Source organism: Labeo rohita, chromosome 20 (genome assembly GCF_022985175.1).
Source record: "Labeo rohita strain BAU-BD-2019 chromosome 20, IGBB_LRoh.1.0, whole genome shotgun sequence".
Classification (NCBI taxonomy): domain Eukaryota; kingdom Metazoa; phylum Chordata; class Actinopteri; order Cypriniformes; family Cyprinidae; genus Labeo; species Labeo rohita.
The window spans coordinates 3,945,991-3,964,038 of NC_066888.1; positions in this window are offsets into that span (position 1 = coordinate 3,945,991).

An 18,048-nucleotide genomic window follows, 5' to 3' on the forward strand; every position below is an offset into this window, starting at 1 on the left:
GGTAGTCATGGTGTGATATGAAGGGGGAAATCACCAACTCTCTCAGTAGGGCCATTGGCACATCATAAGTGAAATCCTTTCTCTTATTTTGTTTCACTTTCTCTTAAAAGGAAGCTGTTGATGACTTTTCACAGCCATCGTGGAGGAAGCGTGTAGATGTACATGTGTTTTTAATTGTTTTTTCTTGATGTTCATTAGTGGCAGCATCTCTCTAATGAGCTTTAGCTGCTCCTCAGCAGAAACACATGCAACTACAAAATATCTATCTATCTATCTATCTATCTATGTATCTATCTATCTATATATCCATCTATCTAAACTGCACTTGTAATTATTGGCAGCATTATTAGTTCTAAAAAATACAATTATCATTAGGTGTGTTTCAAGTACAGGCTTGAAAATGTGCATCCGGCAATAGTGCAAAAATGAATAAATAAATAAACAAAATAAATAAATAACATCAGAGATATCCAAATGATAAAATATAGATTAGCATTTTGATACTGTCTGGTCTGGCTCATCATTTTGCTTCAAAGAAGAGGAAGATAAATGATGATGCCATTAAAAGTGAACTAATTAAGGAATGCTTCTTTTAAAAACTCATTAACGGCACCCTCATTTACATAATGATGCATATTAATTAAGTTTTAATGAATCCTAGCTTCAATCAAGTCACTTTTTGGCTGTGAAACAATTTTGACGAATGGAAAAAAAAGAACAATGCTTTCGAGTCTATTTTTTTTTTACTTCAAATAAAATAAAACTCAAACGCCACCTTTGCTTTTTTTTGAAACATGACATTTATGTCTTAGTTATTGTCGGTCCTAATACATCAGAGGTCTTGCATATTAATTTCGTTTGCAGTAGAAATTTCCAAAAGCATGTGCAAATGATTAATAAAGTACAGAAGAAATGGATGACTTTCTGCAATTTGTTTGAAAACGTGTAAAGCTGTAAATGCAATTTTTAAAATTAATTTTAATTCATTTGAAAGATATCTATGATTTAGGAATTAATTACCTCAAAACACAGTTTCCAGAATTCACTTTTTTTTCAAGACAAACACCCATCCAACCATGAAGACAGATACAGCTAAGCATAATCTGTCACACCTATGCAATACTTTCATGAAAAACAAATTCCCAGTGAATCCTGTGGTTTTGTGGCCCTTGATAAGGAGTTTGATGTAAAGTTGTTTTTAGCTCTCTCGACACAGAGTGCTGTTTGCGGCCGTTGCCTCTGCCGGGGTCAGGGGTCGTGGAGAAGCGTGTAAATGAAGCAGGAAAGCAGATGCTCGTTAATTAGGGGAAAATGTGAGTGACAGGATTTGATGAGCAGTGCTACACGCGTCCCCTGCCACACAACAGCTGTTGTCACCCGCCTCGCTGTGGGCTTCGCTCTCCCAGAACCCCCTGCGGGGTCGCAGTGCCAAGCCCAACCCTGAGCCAGTGTGCCAATAAATAGGCTGCATACTAATAACCAAACATGCTGCGGAGTACGTCACATTATTCTCCCACCTTTGCCACTCACTTCACTTATTGCATGTGACTTTTTTATATGTACCTGTTCTGTGGTTATTTTTTATTATTTTAGCATTTTCCTAAACAGTTTAATACTTGTGATCGAATAAAAACTGTATTAATTCTTGCCTTCACGCTTATTTAGGTTTAAAGCATGTAAGCATGATGTCAAAAATTAATACCGTTTTTATCAAGGCAGATAAATGTAATGCTCAATAAATGCTTTATTGTAATAAGGTGCAAGCACAATTAAGTCCTCAAAAAAACTTGTTTTGAGCAAGTAAGCATGTCTGTCTTACACAAGTATTGCTTTTAGTGTCAGGATTTTAATTACAATAAATCAGGTTTTACATGCAAAACAACAACATTATATGAATGTAACAGCTGTCTTATATTAAAGTGTTGCACTGTTGTATTTCACTAATGGCGTTATCGATTAAAAAGTGTTTCTTTGAGTTTTAAAGTTTAGTAAAATATGTGTTTCATATTATTTGTCTGGCTGAATGCTTATTTATGATCGTTGGCTTAGAATTAGAAGGTTCTCTCTGCATTCTGAGCACTTTTGAGATATTGAGCTTCGAAGTTTTTGCATTCCATAGACTTCTGTAGAGAAAAACATTTTTGTTTTCAAAAAAAGGCCCAAAATGTACACAGCTTACAAAAGAAACATCACCAAATAAGAATATGTGAATAACTCAGTTTTGACAGAAATATCAGATAGAACCTTATAAATCTAAGGTGATGTGATGTCACTGTCACTATAGGTTCATCCTTCATAAAATCAGCATATACTTTGTATATGTTCTGTGTGTGTGTATTGCATAGAATTATACAAGTGTTATGAGATCGGTCTTTATGAATTGTGTCCAATTAAAATACATTTTAACAGACTGACTTTTATGTCAGTGATGTTTGAGGTAAAATCTCAGATGTTAAGATGTTCTGAATAAATAAGCAAAAAGAAATAATCTCTGCTTTCCCTCATGCTTTTTCCTAAACACCTGCATGTCAATAGTCATTAAGCTAATTGCTTAACAAAAAAGTTTCCAGGGTGTCTCCAAAGGACTTGCCATATTTTACTCAGTTCAGTAACAACTAAAACTTTCATAAAGAGAGAAAGAGAAAAGGAATCACATGTATGATGATCCTGAGGGTTATAGCGCACAGATGCTCCTTGCTCGCCTCCTTTGAAGCATTTAAATAGGCCAGGCGTGTCTGTCAGTCCTGCTCGCACCCCCTCACACCTGGGACTTAAGGTGTTTCAACAATAACGTACCGCAGGAGGAAAAAAAAGAACCACTTTTTTCTTCTGCTGAAATCCCACCAGAGCGCACCAAAGGTATCAAAAACCAAAAGAGCTGGAGAGAAATAAACCCAAATGCTTGCCTGATGAATAATTTGAATGAAGAAATGAAGCCATGTGAAGTGATAGCGCACGGCACAAACAGGAGGATAAAACTGGATACAATTAGGTCACCAGACAGAACAGCTTAAACCTTCTCCATTGAGTTACATATCTTACTGAAAGGCAATTGTATTGCTGCCTCTTTAGATGACTAATAAAGAGTGGTCAGTTACAAGCCATTATTCAGTGCCGGAAATACAACAGGCCACTGAAGATCGTCAAGTTTGGAAGAAATGATTCATCTCAGGTCTCCGAACAGATGAACCTGAACCTCCAGGTGTTCCCGTGCATCCAGAAAATCAACTGCTAGCAAATTATAGTGAATCATTTGATGGCTAGCTTCATATTTTGTGCCAAAAGTGGTGTATTTGATTGTGACAGACACTGCGTGATTGTGGTTGCCCTTGACGTAAGTGGTAAAGACACAACAGCAAGATTGCAAGTGTGATATTGGTTTTAAACGACTGCTCTATAAACTGTTGTACAAAGTTTTATAAATGTAGATTAAAAAATAAATTCATTAAGAAAAAAAGTTGAAAATATGAAAAACTTTGCTTAGAGTTATGATTACTGAAAATCCACCATTATAGTCTGTGAAAAAACTTTGTTGAAGTACGACTTAAATATTTTTTGTGAGCAAAAAATTGAAATGAAGGAAAATGTACAGACAGAATAAGTATACATAAAATGAGAGGCAAATTAAAAAGTAATTAAAATAAGACAAACCTGGCCAACACTGAACAAATGGGATTTTGTGGGCTGATCTGTGGGTTGAATCCTGAAGAGTTTCCAGTTTGTCGATTTGAAACGCCACCCACTTTATGATGTACTGAACCATTTGGACCAAAACTGTCTGCGGTGAACTACAAATAACCACGCTAGTAATAAATTTGATATGGTTGCAACATATATGGGGTCCAAAAGTCTGAGACTAAATTAGAAAGTCTGGGTTTCAAATCTAAACTGATAAACAGACTTTTAATTTTAAGGATTTATATATATATATATATATATATATTTACTTGCTTCCACTGAAACACAATATGTGACCCTGGACCACAAAACCAGTGTCAGTTTTTGGAAATTGAAATTTCTACATCATCTGAAAGCTGAATAAATAAGCTTTCCATTGATGTATTGTTTGTTACGACAATATTTGGCTGAGAAACAACTACTTGAAAATCTGGAATCTGAGGTGCAAAAAAAATCTAAATATAGGGAAAAACACCTTTAAAGCTGTCCAAATCAATCAAGTTCTTAGCAGTGCATATTACTAACCATAAATTAAGATTTGATATATTTGCGGTATGAATTTTACAAAATATCTTTATGAAACATGATCTTTACTTAATATCCTAATGATTTTTTGGCATAAAATAAAAATCTATAATTTTGACCCATACAGTATATTTTTGGCTATTGCTACAAATATAGCCGTGCTACTTAAGACTGGTTTTGTTGTCCAGGGCAAATATTATTTTTAAAACATTTTCAAATCATGGTTTTGAACTTGTGGATTTCTTGTCAGATTGAGCCCTGCTGTCATTATTTTTATGCCATTATTTTATTTATTTATTTATTTATTTTGGTTTTTCATTTTTTTAATTTGATTTTTATTTTAAAGCAAATAATTCAATCTGTTTTATTGGAATTCGGTTCAACTTAATTTTTTTTGGAAGACACCGGAATCTGTTCAATCAATGTACACATGCGAACAAATTTTTCAAGCCAGTGATGCAATAACAGATGTAGAGGCTTTAAATGTAACTAACACCATGCTGAGCCTCTGAGGAGCAGGTCTTCTTCTGACACTTCCCGTGCTTGTGAGGAAGTAGTTGGAGGAAAACTTTCCTCAGAGCTCTGACAAAAGAGAAAGGCAAAGCGAGCGTGCGAGCATGCGAGCAAGCGAGAGAGTCAAGAAGAAGACTCTATCTTTGAGAACCCAAACAGGAAGGAGGGCCTTGTTTTGAGAATGCAGTGGCACATCTCCAGGTGACAAATATGTCAGCGCCTAAAGCCCTGTGGCACAATTATGCCACCATTGCTCTGAGTGTGAGCGATAGACGGAGGAAGCGACGGAGGAAGAGAGAGAGATAAAGAACAGGAGAGAGGGGGGTGCCGCTTTGGTGTGAGAAAAGTCATCACAGCCCTTGGCTTATGCTGAGAGACAGCCCAGGGGATGCAGTTTGCTCCCATAACAAAGCGCTGTTCCTCCATTTTGAATACGGTTGAGAACATTCCAGCTAAATCCGCTGGGCGTGCGGGGCGTGTGCGTCCCCTGGCAGCTGCAACTTTCTCGGGGACCTAATAAACACATTCTGCACTGGCATCGTGCATAATGTTTACAATAAAATTGGATGTTGTTTGTACACAATTAAAACTAAAACCACAAAAGGAGGATAGACCAAAGGCGCAAAATTAGTTGTAGTTGGCTTAGTTGCCGGAAATCTTTTGGATATTGATTTAATGTATTCCTCATCACTTGCCTTGCTACAGAGTCATTTGTTTGTTTGTTTGGCAGTCATCTATATTCCGATAAACAATAGAAGTAAGCACTGGGGACCCAACAAGGCGTAAGAAGGAGAAAGAGGAATAAAGGCGCTGCATTCGACTACAACTAGGTCAAACTGATGGAAGGAACAAAACATAGCGGGCTGAGAGTTTGTACGAATCTTTACAGGAAAACAAACTTGTCACTCACTTGACAGTCTGTTTTGCTTCCAAAGGAGAGAATAATGAAAAAAAGCAGAATCTCCATTGCAAATCAGCATTGGCATTGTGAAGTTCTCCGTTTGAAATGCACATCAAATCAGCAAAAAAAAGCCGCCGCGTACCTCGTCAGTGACATCTGGGGACGTATGAATCTGGGGGTCTTTGTTTCAAATGTGCGACTCGGGGAGAGAGGGGAGGTGGCGTCTGTATCGGAAGACATTCTAGAGGCTCGCATTCATAAAACATAAATATGACTGCCGTATCTCCTAAAGATCCATCATAAAAACATCTATTACGAGGAGAACATGAGAAAAGTTACTTGGAGGAATTACGCTAGGGGAGAACTGACCGGACGTCTGCTGTAGACCATAAAACGCAAGTGACTTTGAATGATCTATGTGCACAGATACAACGGTTGGGCCGGCGTTATGTTTGTTTATGCAGTTTTACGTCGTTCATGCATAGAAAAGTGGAGAGACACAGCAGGGTGGCAGAAGAGAGAGACTGTGAAAGTGAAGACTGTTGCATGCCAGACTAGAACCACTACCACTGCGCCACACCTCCGACTGTCAGTTGCATGTTTTAAGTTATATTATTGGGTCATTCCATAATTAGGGGTACATTTACAATTTGACAATGTATAGAAAAAAGTCTTACTGTTTCCCAAAAACCTAAACATGACCTTACATAGCTGCTTTGAAACAATCTACACTGTAAAAAATAAAAAAACACAATTTGAGTCAGCTTAAAAAAATTTGTTACCATACTGCCTTAAAATATTAAAGTTCAGTCAACTAAAATAAGTTTATTCAACTTGAAATGTTAAGTTGTACTAAGTAACAACTTAGATATTTGTGTTTGCTAAACTTAACAGATAGGTAAGTAACCCAGCTGCCTTAAAATTTTAAGTTGATTCAACTCAAATATCTAAGTATAATTTAACATTTCAAGTTGAATAAACTTTTTTTTTAATTTACTGAACTTAAAATTTTAAGGCAGCCAGGTTACAAATTATTTTAAGTTGACTCAACAAATTGTTTTTTACAGTGTATGTTGTGTAAAGTGCTATATAAATAAAGGTGATCTGTAGAAGTATGTGCATAAAATACCATCTATGTTTGCTGCTGTCCACCATGTTACATTTACCGGGTAACACAGTTGACAGGTAACTTAGTTGACATTTTTAGTGTTTTGGGCCTATACTCAATATGGAAGCCTAGAACTACTGAGCATATGGTATGTTTAGAAAGATTTGGTTTAATTGTCGTTAAAATTTGCAGCAATAATACTTGTGTAACACTGCTGACAGTCAATTAATCCACTCTTGACACAAGTTTGCTAGTTTGACCAATATTAGGGGAAAGAGAGAGAACATAACTTCTAGTGTCTCATTCATGTGCTTCTAGAGGAAATATCATCATGCTGTGCAAATTATGCGAAAATTGGGACAAACCATTCCTTTTCAGGGTTCTAGGGTTCAACTTAGTTGACAATGGTTTTTCGGACACAAATAAAACAAGTTACATCACAATAAACACTTATTGTCTTGATAACCTAATCTAACTAAAGGCAAAACTATGAAATTAGTTTATATTTGAGGTGATTTGCTTAAATGCAGAGTAGAATAAGCAACTTTACAAAATCAGACAGCTGCCATTGATTTTTGATCATTTTTGAACAAAAGATATGGCTTTTTCAGCAAATTGGAAAGTGTGATTTGGAAAATATAATTGTGTACTAGAAAATTAAGCATCAGGGCTTTATATTGACAAAAATATATTAAAAATATACTTCACGGGCATAAGATGTACCCACAATTATAGAATGACCTTATTACTTTTGGCTTTTTCATAGGCCAGAATGTAGGATAGGACAATGTTAGGATAGGACAATATTTGGCCAAAATACAACTATTTGGAAAAAATTTAATCTGAGCGTGCAAAAATATCAGAATACTGTAAAAATCACCTTTAAATTTGTCCAAATGAAGTTCTTAGCAATGCCAATCAAAACGTTGACATATTCATAGTAGGAAATGTACAAAATGTCTTCATGGAACATGATCTTTATTTCATATCCTAATGATTTTTGGCATAAGAGAAAAATCAATAATTTTGACCCATACAATGTATTTTTGGCTATTGCTACAAATATACCCATGCTACTTAAGACTGGTTTTGTAGTCCAGGGTCACAAATACTTTATTTTGTAGATTTAAATGAAGTTCCAAGTGTCCTGTCTATCATCATTATGAGCATATATAAGCAGCAGTCATTGCATCTTTCCTGTGACAGTTTGTCCAGCATCCCTCCACCTCCCCATCTCCTCCTCTATTTCTGTCATTCTCCATCTATGCAGTACTGCAATGGGGGGGTTGAACTTGGAGCTGAGTCCCAAGTTTGAGTTTTCATTCATTAACTACACTGACCAAAATTATAAACGCAACACTTTTGTTTTTGCCCCCATTTTTTATGAGCTGAACTCAAAGATCTAAGACTTTTTCTATGTATAATATTGTGTAAATATTGTTCACAAATCTGTCTAAATCTGTGTTAGTGAGCACTTCTCCTTTGCCGAGATAATCCATCCACCTCACAGGTGTGGCATATCAAGATGCTGATTAGACAGCATGAACTGGGATGTTTTCAGCTTCCAGGAATTGTGTACAGATCCTTTGGGCCGCAACATGGGGCAGTGTATTATCATGCTGCAACATGAGGTGATGGTCGTTGATGAATGGCACAACAATGGATCTCGTCACGGTATCTCTGTGCATTCAAAATGCCATCAATAAAATGCACCTGTGTTCATTGTCCATAACATACGCCTACCCACACCATAACCCCACCGCCAGCATGGGCCACTTGATCCACAACGTTGACATCAGCAAACCGCTCACCCACACGATGCCATACACGCTGTCTGCCATCTGCCCTGTACAGTGAAAACTGGGATTCAGCCGTGAAGAGAACACCTCTCCAAGATGCCAGACGCCATCAAATGTGAGCATTTGCCCACTCAAGTTGGTTACGACGACGAACTGCAGTCAGGTCGAGACCCTGATGAGGACGACAAGCATGCAGATGAGCCCTGAAGTGGTTTCTGACAGTTTGTGCAGAAATTCTTTGGTTATGCAAACGGATTGTTGCAGCAGCTGTCCGGGTGGCTGGTCTCAGACGGTCTTGGAGGTGAAGATGCTGGATGTGGAGGTCCTGGGCTGGTGTGGTTACACGTGGTCTGCGGTTGTGAGGCTGGTTGGATGTACTGCCAAATTCTCTGAAACGCCTTTGGAGACAGCTTATGGTAGAGAAATGCAACATTCAATTCACGGGCCTGCAGTCAGTATGCCAGTTGCATGCTCCCTCAAAAATTGCGACATCTGTGGCATTGTGCTCTGTGATAGAACTGCTCATTTTAGAGTGGCCTTTTATTGTGGCCAGCCTAAGGCACACCTGTGCAATAATCATGCTGTCTAATCAGCATCTTGACATGCCACACCTGTGATTATCTCGGCAAAGAAGAAGCGCTCACTAACACAGATTTAGACAGATTTGTGAACAATTTTGGAGAGAAATAGGCCTTTTGTGTACATAGAAAATGTCTTAGATCTTTGAGTTCAGCTCATGAAAAATGGGGTCAAAAACAAAAGTGTTGTGTTTATGATTTTGGTCAGTGTATTAAGACTGGATGAGCAGGCTAACTTGTAAAAAAGAAATAGCTGAGTTGAGACAATGCTACCAGCCTCCAGTTCCACTTGAAGATTTGATGAATTTGTCTTAGTGACCAGGGCCTATCCGTTTGCCTGATGGTCTGGAAACCAAGGTGCATTCTGGGACGGGATGGGGTGGGCGAGTGAGAACGCAAAGAAGAAGCGGGCAAAAATGAGAGGACGCGAGATAGAGAGAGTGCTATGCGTCTCTGCATGATTGGCGGTGTAGGGGAAAGTGACAGAGCACCTCACCAAGGTCACGTCCAAGGAGAGCACAGCCAATTACTATGCAGATCAGAGCAGGATGTGGTTTAGGAGGATTGCTCAGATGCAATCACATTAGCTGGCCAGAAAGGAAACGGCTGTCTGACCTCAATCACTGGAGGCTGGAGAAGAGAGGCAGGAGAGGTACTACATTTTCCCTGCCTAAACCACCTGTCCCTCATCTTCACAATAACGTGATTAACAAACCAAACATGTCAGTAAGTCTGTGTGCATGGGAATTAGAGAATGATACGAGCCTCGTTGGCTGGTCACGCTGTTATGTACAGACGTAATAATGCATGTTTAAACCTGGCCGGATTGGAGCATATCCCTCGAGGACGAAATGTGTTAAGGCTTGTATATAAACTGCTCTTTTTCATCTGGTTGCCCATTAGATTCAAGATGTCTTTGAGTAATAAGGAGAACTGGTTGCATCAGGGTGGCCAAGTGTTTAAAGTAGAAAGAAAGAATCCAAAAAGAGTGTTTGTGCATGTCCCAAATTCACTTTATATGGACTTGCGATCTTGTGGTCTCTGCTTGTGCATGCCCATGAAGTCCACGAGATTGTAGAATGACTTTTTTGGAATTTCAGGCTGTTGTGCAAACTCCATGTGACCTTTCGCCATGCTTGCGTTGATGTGGACTTTACAATGGACTATTATCCGACGACAGACTTGTGTAGGCTTGAAGCACGACTGCGAAAGGTGAGCTGATGTATTTGGGACAGAGCCCAAGATGATATATTCAAGGCATCATGAGCACCGACACAAAGTTTGTTACAAAAGGTAGACAGCCTTCTAGAAAACTAGTCAAATTCTCAGTCAGCGTTGAATGCACTCTTCCCAAAGAAGGCAGTCCCACAATGCATTGCAATAAGAAATGTCTTCCAACATGGCGGACAATGCAAGAGTCTTGTTAACAGAATTCATTCAGCTGCAATATTCCATTGCTCATCCAAAAATTATTGTTTTATGTAGGGTTGCAGGGATTCCGAAGCCTATCCCAACATCTTGGGCTGAAGGCAGGCAAACACCCTCGACAGAAGACCAGTCCATCCAAGGGTCAATAGACACAGATACCTACATTCAATTTAGTATCCCCAATTCTGCATGTCTTTGGATATGGGGGAAACTGGACCACCCCAAAGAAACCCAGACAAACATACAACATACAAAAGAAAGATCCATTGGTTCAGGGACTCAAACCTAGAACCTCTTGCTGTGAGGAAACAGTGCTACTCACTTAAAAAAAAAAAAAACACACACACATTTGCAATATTGTGCATTTAAAAAAATACAATAAAATATCTCAGAATGGACTATTTTACTCAATATTTACATGTGCTGTGTATTTTTATGCTTATCTCCCTTACGCATCACATGTGGAGCACCAATTGTACAACACACAAATGCTCCAGATCGATCACTTATGAGGTTTTATTCCAGTTAGGATGCTAATTTAAAAGGTAGTAGCCCATGTAGGTAGTAGACAGCAAGGCAGCTTACTAGGTTTTGGAACAGAGCCACGGTGTCCCATAATGGAATCAGCACGGCATGCATACATAAATCACAGCACATTTTCATATGCATAATGTTTCTTCATCCAGTGTCTTTGCAGGAGATGAGAACGGGGTTGGGGTGGGAGGGAAAGAGAAATGGAAAGGGCTTTTTTTGTGTTTTACTCTCTTTTTCTCTTGCTCTTCAAGAACGACTGTCTTTAATGCTTCTAATCTATTGTGCTGACAGCGTAGCACTGGTGAGATGCTGCAATGGGAGATGTCGAGGTGCCTGGCAGACAGCTGCACTTTCTCTACACGTTCACGACTGTGTGTGTGCGCGTTTGAGAGAAAGCAAGGCAGCAAATAGAGAGAGTTTGTGCATTTCAAGCATGTCGGTGGGACTTTTGGGAGATTTGAAGAAGACAGGTTTTCTGTCTTCTCTCTCTCTCTCTCTTTCTGTCCCTTGCTCTCTCTCTCTCCCCTCTGGGGCTTTGTTATGCTAATGTGGAGGGATGTAGCGGATTCATAGTGATTTTTCATCTGGCGAGTGACGAGAGATAAAAAGGAAGTGACGAGGTGTCTTGATTGTCCTCAGTGTTTGGCTCTCGCTCGCTAACAAGCCGCCACATTGTACAGATGCCATTTTCAAACGCCCTCCATTTGCATCTCCAAGGCTGCACTCTATCGCAACCCCTCTAAAAGTTTATGCCCCCTCATTAGACGAAGCACTCGTCTAAGATTAAAAATGCGGGACACTTTTATTTTCAGCAAGCCCTCTCTTCTGCGCATAGTAAAAGCAGATGTTATCGCGCGGATGATGCTATATTTACGCCGCTGCTCCTCGGTGCCAGGGGCGTGCGAGGCAGCGGGGGTTTGAAAATGAGCTGCCGTATCAGCGCAAGGTAACCGTTTCTTAATCACATTTGCATTTTTATTTTGAGAGATTCTTCAAACGTTTGCGTTATTGAGGATTTATGGCGAGACTCTTCGCTTGATATTCCATCAACTTCACTCATAAAGGAGCCACTCCATAACTCAGCTCAAGATGGATCTGCCCGCCCCGCCGAATAATTAAGTAGTAGATTTTTGATGCGGAAACTTCAGATAAATCATTTGTTTATGAGTACCAAAGCCTTGGGGGTACTGAAGCTACAGTTTAATAGCAGATCACTTACAACACTATCTTATCCAACACAAGAAGATTCGATTCATGGAGTTATCACAAAATCACCCCATACCGATAAAACCGTCATATGGTTAATTACCTCCTTCCACGTGTTGTCTTTGCTACACCACAATATAAAAAACAGAAAATCATTTAGTGGGAATTGTTCATTAGGCTACAGTATATTCCCAGCTGCTAGTTTTACTAGGCTACTGGTAATTTTTATGCCATTGTTGAAGTAGTAGTATTTTCTTATGATGTATCGTAATTTAATGTATTTGTGTTGTAGAATCACAATAATTATATCTGTCTGCATTTGAGTAATCCTTTGTACATTTATAGATTAACCGTATTAGTGTGTTATAAAATCTCCCAGCATGCACTGCAGCAAGTCAAGTCAAGTTTTGCAATGTGTGTGTTTTTTTTTAATACAAAATATTTGTATCTAAAATTAAGATCTGCTCCATTTTTGAGTTTTGTTTGGTGGCCATTAGGCATAACAATTATGCTACTCTGCTTAACACAATTCTACAACTATGCTACACTTAAGTGTATATAATATGTGACCCTGGACCACAAAACCAGTCATAAGGGTCATTTTTTTTGTACATCATCTGAAAGCTGAACAAATATGGTCTGTTACAGGACAATACAAAAGGACAATACAAAAGATACAATAATGAAAATCTGGAATCTGAGGGTGCAAAAAAATCTAAATATTGAGAAAATCGCCTTTACTGTATGCATGTTACTAATCAAAAATTAAGTTTTAATATATTTACAGTAGGAAATTTTCAAATACCTTCATGGAACATGATCTTTACTTAATATCCTAATGATTTTTGGCATAAAAGAAAAATCAATAATTTGACCCATACAGCATATGGCCAATGCTGCAAATATAGGGTACAATGGGGCTAAAGGCACACCCTAAGAAAAAATGTGCTTTTCACTGCGCCCATAGTGTATGATTGCACAAAAATGTATATGTTTGTATTGAACATTTATGGAGCAAAAGATTTTGTGTGGAAGTAAATCATACAAGTACTTTATTTTGTTAAAAAATCTTATAAATGTATGAGGTGGCACACAATATGGATACAAATACTGTAGCCAAAATAATGTTTTTTAATAATATCTAAGTTAATACTTGTTCAAAACAATCACTTTAGCAAAGTTTGTACTACTTTCTGCTTATCTTAATAAATAATAAAAAAAATGTGTTCAATATACTGTCATTTAAATATGTTAATATAAAACATATATTTTAAAATTCAGAAACAAAATCATTTTAAAATGTAAAGATTCTGAAAGCACTGAAGAAAATCCCAAAGTAATTTAATATAGATTTACAGTGATAACAAACAAAATTATATTTTATTTTATGTGACCCTGGACCACAAAACCAGTCATAAGTGTATGAATTTTATTTTATTTTATTTTTCAAAATTGAGATTACAGATTAAATTGAGATAAAACAATTTGAAAATTTGGAATCTGAGAGTTCCAAAAAATCAAAATACTGAGAATATCACCTTTAAAGTAAACATAATCTTTACTTAATATCCTAATGATTTTTGGCATAAAAGAAAAAAAAAAAAATGAACGTTTTTGACCAGTACAGTGTATTTTTGGCTATTGCTACAAATATACCCGTGCTACTTATGACTGGTTTTGTCATCCAGGGTCACATATGATATGATCATGTTTTTAAATATGATGGTTTGATTCTAAACATGGTGATTACTTCTAAGACGGACATCCAACATAATATATGATATTTACCATCTGAATCTAACAATGTCATGTCAACAAATGGAAATGTCAGCCTTCTATTAAGTATCATGCTAATTTTTATGCCATTTAGTCCCAACAGCAGGGGCGCTTTTAACCCCAAATGCCATACTTACATATATTATTTTGTTATTTAAAAATTGCTGCTTTAATTATCTTAAACAAAATGTAAAATTATTAAGAAGACCTTTGTCTCAAAATATTTTAAAAATTATAGCGATTCTCATTTGCTGTGTAAATATACAACATTTTTAAAAACACCAAATATTAGATGCACTGCTGCCCGCGATTGCGCCAAAGATCAGGCAAATTTGCACATGTATCTTAAAAAGCGAATGTTTTACAAAGTGCTACGCCACGTTTTTCTGCCATCTAGTGGTTTAGAGAAAAATAATATCAAAGGCACCTTTTACCCTGGGGAGCCTTTAGCCCTCTTGTACCCTACCTGTGCTATTTATGATTGGTTTTGTGGTCCAGGGTCACATATACATTTTATCCTGTGTTTTAAAAGACAATATTGCCACATATAATGTGGATTAAAAGTTATCTAGGGTCAATCAGTAAGCTTATTTTCTCAAAAACAGTACATGGGAACTACTAGATCGGAAGCTGTGGTAAATATGAACATCAGTGCATTTCTAGCATTTAAAACTGACTTTGGTATTGCTAGCGCCACTGTTTAAGCTAGAGGAATGCAACAAAATAACAGCATGTGGGTTTAGAATGACATGAAGGTGAGTAATAATGACAGAATTTCGATTTAGGGTGACCTAATCCTCTGAGATATCCATCAGTTGTCAGGTTATTAGGGGATAAAGGAAACATAGCACTGCTGAAAGCAAAACATCTCTGAAAACCTAGCTCACGTAGACTTATTTTGCTATTAGTGACAGAAGTTTAGCCATGAACATCTGATGGATAAATGAACTGTTAAACAGGACATGGGGGAGGGAGATACATGCGTTCATGCTCAGTGTTTGCACAGTTAAACATCCAAACCTCTGAAACTCAGTCATCTGAGAGATGATACCTTTCAGAGCACACAGGGGATCTCGTCGACAACCCCACCACTTAACGAGTTTAATTGTTTTAGCCAAGGACCATTGGTTAACTTGCACATTGGTTTGAATTGTTGGCTCTGTGTTCCTAAAATCTACCCTTAATAAACGTGTGCGTCAGTTGTCAGGCTGATTTATCCGATGTTCCCCATCTCGGCTCTTCAGTGCAAGAATAATTAAACTGTTCCTCGGATTTGAGACACGCCAGATATTACACTCCCAGTTTTGTTGTAGGCTGCTCAACGTTGGCTTTTGATAATCTGTTGATTTGTCCTGACACAAAGGGACGTCTTAAATAGACCAAACATGCAAAGGTTTTAACCGCTTCCAAGCCATAAACACCCTGTTTAAAATTTAAATCAAAGAAAAGATTTATAGATCACGCTGTGTTTTAATAGAGAGGATTGAAATATTCAAATGAACTTTGGACTGATCTTTTGTTTGAGTTCCTCTCTGTTACTGGTTATTAACTCAAGAGACTAAAGTTTTCTTTATTTTTTAGGGCTGAGGAACAATTTCCTCACAATTGACTTTTTACACCAGAGGGAAATTTAATCATGTTTTGTTTACTCTGACTCATTTTCATTTAGTTCTCTCCAAAAACGTGGTTCAAGGTTTTGAGTAAACTTCAGGGCTCTATATATTTTTGCAGCCATGATTGTGTTTACCAAGATATAATTGGGAACCTCCTGTGAAATCTGTATTCTGTGTTTAAACTTTAAACTTTTGCTGAGAATATTATTTGAGACATCAGTTTTGAAGAGGTGCCCCTGCCTGTCAATATTTCTCTGTTTTTAAGTAATAGTTCACCCATATATGATGATTCTGTTAGTATTTTAGTACTAAACTTTCCAAAATAGCAGTGGTGTTTTTTCTGTGGAGCACAAAAAGGAGAAATTATGAAAATCTTTATGCTGCTTCTTTCCAGTGGCCATTTTTAACTTAAGAAAAAAGAGAATGAATGAATGAATGAATGAAAAAAAATAAAAAATAAATAAATAAATAATAATAATAAAATATCATATTATATTATATTGTTTAGTGCTGTCAAAATTTCCTAGAGACAAATATTATACAAATATAATACCAAACATTAAAAAAACAGTCTTTATGTTGTTTCTACATTAATTTGAATTATTGCAATATAAAAATATTTTTAAAAACTTTAATGTTAGGTGGGATTACCTAACATTAATCATCAAAATTGATTCTTTTCAGAAAAATGTGCAATCAATACATTTTTTTAAATCAATTGACAGCACTAATTATATATGATATTCTATGAATTATATTATATTAAATTAATTTAGTGCTGTCAAAATTAGCACGTTATCACAGGCAATCAGTTTTTCCAGTTTAACGCTGTTAAAAATATTAAAGTCTAATAAATGTTAAAATTGATAGCTCTCAATTATACAGTAATGTTGAATGGCTAATAGTCAGTGGTTAAATATTAGGAAAAAAGAACAATTTCCTACAGACAAATATTATACAAATATAATACCAAATATTAAAAATATACTGTCTTTAAAATTGAATGTGAAATTATTGCAATATAAAAATATATTTAAAAACTCTAATGTTATGTGGGATTAATCATGATTAATAAAAAAAAAAAGTGTGATCAATTAGTTAATTTTTTTAATTGATTGACAGTACTAATTATATTATATTATATTATGGGCATGTTACATATAATGAAAATGAATACAAATTATATTTTATTATTTGACAATTTATTGTACAACAACTTACATACTTAAATGTACAAAAATTATCACTATGGAAAAGAGCTTTGTGACTATTTTCCTTTTTGTGTTCCACAAAAAAATAACAGAAAAAGAACAGGTGTGGAGTAAATATTGCTAAATATAAAATATTTTGGATGAATTGACTGAAAATTTATGGTGCATCTTACGCAGATGCCCCAGTAAAATCAAATGCAATGACTCGGCAAGAAATATATTAAACTCATTATACTGAAGCATATTTGATTATTGCTTGATGGCACCCATTCTGTGAAAAGGGTTAGATTTAGGGTTTGGCATGTTTGTAAATGTTTATCCTCACTGCTCTGAGACTCTTTTGAGAGTTGAACGAGGTTTAACTTGAACTCATCATCACTGTATTTAACATCACGCTTTGTAACAGCAAAATAAAGAGACTAAATTTGGCAAAAAATCCAGTTCCCTACTATTTACACTTCCTGCTGTTACAGCTGCTCCACCGTTCATTCTCTCGCATCTAGATAAAGTGATCTTCCCCTACAACCTACATTATTAGCCAGCGCATTTGCATCACGATGTGTCCAGAAAGAAATAATGACACTGTCAGCCGGTGCAAGGCTGGCAATAAAACAGACGGATTCCATTGCCTCCTGTTTTCCAAAGGATCAAGAACAGCCGTGTCAAACGAGAGGGTATCGTGCCTTCGCGTCTGAAATGAGTTAAACAAGCCAAGTAATAGAAGAAGGTTTTGGATTAATTGGTGTATTGCTTTGTTGGTGTAGAATCTTACATTTCACAGTCTCTGCCCAACTGATGGTAGATGTGGGACCGGCAAATTGATTGATGGATAGTTATTTGCATATAACTAAAAAAATGAATCCCTCCGCCAACATAGAAAAATGGAACAGAGACAAGGGGAAGGTGCTATTAAAGAGATTTATTTTCTTCTGAACATTCTCATTCAAGTATAGACCGTCTGTCTGTAAACTGTAAACATGCCCACTTTTATCTGCAGTTAGCTGACAGCTGAATCTGTCTTACTTTACACTCTCGTGAATAAAAAACGTGTTTGAATGTGATCCTTTTGTGTGTGTGCATCTTTAAACGAGCACTGATAATTTCTTGCCTTTCAATACCACAGCTTGTTTTGTTTTTTAGCGATAGGAATGCGTGTGTGGCAGCAGCGTTTGCCTTGA